This window comes from Artemia franciscana, unplaced genomic scaffold (assembly GCF_032884065.1).
Source record: "Artemia franciscana unplaced genomic scaffold, ASM3288406v1 PGA_scaffold_23, whole genome shotgun sequence".
In the NCBI taxonomy this organism is placed as follows: Eukaryota; Metazoa; Arthropoda; class Branchiopoda; order Anostraca; family Artemiidae; genus Artemia; species Artemia franciscana.
Window position 1 is genome coordinate 3,090,866 of NW_027062649.1, and position 3,792 is coordinate 3,094,657.

A 3,792-nucleotide genomic window follows, 5' to 3' on the forward strand; every position below is an offset into this window, starting at 1 on the left:
CCTCAGCACTTAGAACAGCGTATCTTTGTCAGGAGCTTAAATTGGTTCAGAAGTGAGTAGTATCGATCATCTTGGGCCGCTGTGACATCCCCTACGGAAAGGTTCTGAAAGTGCTTGGACTGTCGTCACTCCAAAATCGGTATGAAACACTGATAATGAGTTTTGGAAAGTTCTTGCTTTCTAAATCTTAGAACCGTGACATTCTACTTGATCAACCTCTACCATCAAGAACGAGAAAGCAAATAAGTTAGCTCCCGTTAAAGGAAGAACAAACTGATATGATAATTCTTTCGTCCCGGTTTTCGTCGATATGTACAATAAGAGCCAATGTTTATAGTTTGATTTATCAAGCAAATCATCGGTAGCTGTCAAGTTTTGCTATTGAACCTGCCTACTACTACTACTATTTCGGTGACATTTATCACCCTCGGCGCCTTTGCAAGGAAACTGCCTCAAGTTTTCAAGTTACATTTCAGACGCGCAATGAAAATGTATGGCATCTACTTCCGACATGTCTGGTTTTCAATCAAGCAAGCCGCATGCTGCGTAGTCAATTCAGATGGTCAGTAAAACTCTCTACAAACGTATATTGGTAAATCACTGGCCTGCAGCATGCCCGCTGATTCAGACGCATTCCATACGGTTGGTCAAACTGCAGAAGTTGCAACTTATCTATTTCTAGGAGTAGTTTTCGCACCAGGAAGTGGCAAAAACCATGAAATTAAATCGAAAATCTCCCGAGAGAAAAAGAGTAAAAAAGTAGTCTTTCTCTGGGGATGGAATATCCGGTTTAAGGTTGGCTTCAGTATGGCTCATTTTGGAAAAGGATTATTTCTAGGCTTTGGGCAAGCCATGGGTAGAATTAAAAATCATGAAATTATGAGACCCAGACTAAAAAATCTTACAACTTCACTACAGCTTTTCAATTCTGAAAAAGGGATATTTTTTGCTTCTGATTTTCCAGATTATGGGTAAACTATATGTAAGATAATAAGCCTTATTCTAGAAATTGGGAATCTACTGACTAAATCTTTTCTGACTAAGACAGTCTAATTTTATTGACACATCCCAGGTAATCCCCTGTTTACTAGTAGTGCCAGGTCTTTATTGAAAGCCGGATTGCAGGTATTTCTTTAGTACATGTATCTGTTTTTCAGAAACTAAACACAACCCCGTGGCTAATACTTGAGCCGAGCGAATCGGGAGCTCTTCTTCACGTTTAACCCCACCTATTTGTATAAACGAACGTAAGAGGCCAATACCACAATAGCCCCTCTGTCAACTGAGAAATCTTTAACACTGAAAAATTTTAATGCACAAGGAATAAAAAGCTGGCACACAACAGTCAAATTTTTAGGCTCCTATTAGCTTTGAGAAAAACCAGGCTTTCGAACCTGTGATCTGCCAAGGAGCTACGCCTTGGACAGAGAATCACTCCCCCCTTCGAAAAAAGACGCTCCACTGGCGCTGATGTAGGTGGTATGCAGTTGAACTTCCAAAAAACCAACTCCACCATAGGATAGTGTCTCAAAACTGACAAATCTTGTCTAGAGTCACTTAGATAACGCAAGACTTCAACTCTGGTTGTTTTCATTTCATCTGACTGAATGGTGGCTTCCTCTTCGTCAGACATTTCAAAGAAATTCTGTGGAGATCTCAGTAACTCAAATCCAACTATGTCTTTGCTGGTACTCTGTTTACTTCCTAATGCCTTGGCCTCGTTCACAAGCATTCTCACAACAGTCTCCTTGTCTTCATCTCTTACAAATTTATCTTTAAAATAGGGATGAGAACTGGTGGCCAGGTGGTAGTCAGCATAAAGAGATGGAGGTCCACAGAGGAATGGAAACCTTTGCTTAAGTCCTTCTAACAGGGTCCCAACCAGTGCCTTTGTATACTTGACAGAAAGCTGGAGCTTTTTGCAGCTTTCTTTTCAGTGACCGAACAGTAGGGAAAATTATCCCGAAGAAAGCTTTGTCTTCTACCTGGAGCATGTCAAGGGCTATTGCTATAGGTTCCAGTACAGAGACATATTCGATTTTTTTTTTCGTCTTATCTCATTTTGCTTAAATCTTGGTTTCTTTAGTACGTCGCAAATTGTGGTCAGTTTTCCAGCTTGTTGGCATTCAAGAATTCTTTTCAGTGCATCATATTCAGAGTTCCATCTTGTAGCATTAGGGCGAATCAACTTTTTCTCAAAAACATCCATGACAAGATCGTTATTCTTTGAGCTGTGGCTTAATGAATTCCACACTGACTGACACTTTGCTCTGACGTTTAACAGTGCTCTCCTGAAGTTAAGGTCTTTTTCTAAGGCGTGCTTTGCATCAGTTGTTGCCAACAGGTTCAGCGTGTGGCTGCAACAGCGAAAATGCTGTGGCAAATACATCTCCAGCTAGTACTCAGACCCTTCACCTGTAAACTTATGAACATGGTCACTGTTGTCACTCATAGTTTCCGTTCCTGGTTTTTTTGTTAGAAGCTAAAGCGTGATTCGCACTGCCACTTCAGGCAGGGATGACCTACCTGAAAATAAAAGATTCTATAGAGCAAGAACAACAGGTCTGGTGAATTCTAGCGGGATCCAATGCGGTGGTATTGTGTCAAATTCACTCCTGCAAATTCAGGTATTCAGACGAATCTGATTTCAGATTCGTCACTCCATCCATAAGTTATAGGCCCTACTAAATTGAAGGCAATGTCAACTTTCTTAAAACTTGAGACCGCCGCCCTCGCCCTGTTTGAAATAGGGTTTGTAATATCCGAATTCGGTTTTGCTCCATTTGCAAGTTATACTAAATTAAACAAAAACCTCAATTTTTCTGAACTTAAAAACCACTCACCCTCGTTTTATTTGCGCTAGGGTTTTCGTCTCAAAACTTGATGCGTCTCATAGTTTTGGACATCTTTGGTTCAATTTTCATTGATATCCATCATTCCATTCGCAAGTTGCACTGAATTAAATGAAAAACTCAACCTTTTTAGCACTTAAAGCCCCCTACCCCTCGCCCTAATTAAGCTAGGGTCTTCATCTACAAGTATCATGTGTCTTATGGCATTTGGCATCTTTGACTTATCTTCCTTTGAGATCCATTACTTCATTCGCAAGTTAAACTGAGTTAAACAAAAAATAACTTTTGTACCACTTAAAGCCCCTCCCCCTCCTCCTATTTGAGCTAGGGTCTTCATCTTCAAATTTTATGTTTCTTATGGTCTTGGGCACCTATAGTTCAATTTTAATCCAAATCTCACTGGCGGTTCTCTTGATTTCGCTATCCATTGTCCAGACGCACGGACGGGCAGACGGATCCCAAAAACCTATCTTGATGGATTTTTTCCACCATCCAAAAGTTGACAAGATGACAAAAATTAAACACTAACAGACTACAGCATTTAGTCAACAATTAGCACAAAACAAGGGATTTTAGCTCACTGACGACCAGTGAACTGTGAAATAATAATAAAAAAAATATTATATAACTTTTAAATAAAATTAAACTGAGTGATAATCATACAGTAATTTTTCTGTCATAAACAATTACCTTATTTCACATCCAAAAATAGGACATGGAGCTATATCTAAGTTTACTCTAAATCCAGAGGCAGACTTTGGCAGTTCAGACATAATGAGGATTGATTTTATCTTGAATTTATTTCCACAAAATCTCTTGTGAGTCACAGCTTTAGTTGAACACCACCAATTCCCCATTAAGAGGTCGTTATCAGATTTTTTTTTTTAGAAGAAAGAAGCTGATTCTTAGATATAAATAAAGATTGGATCTATATAGCAGC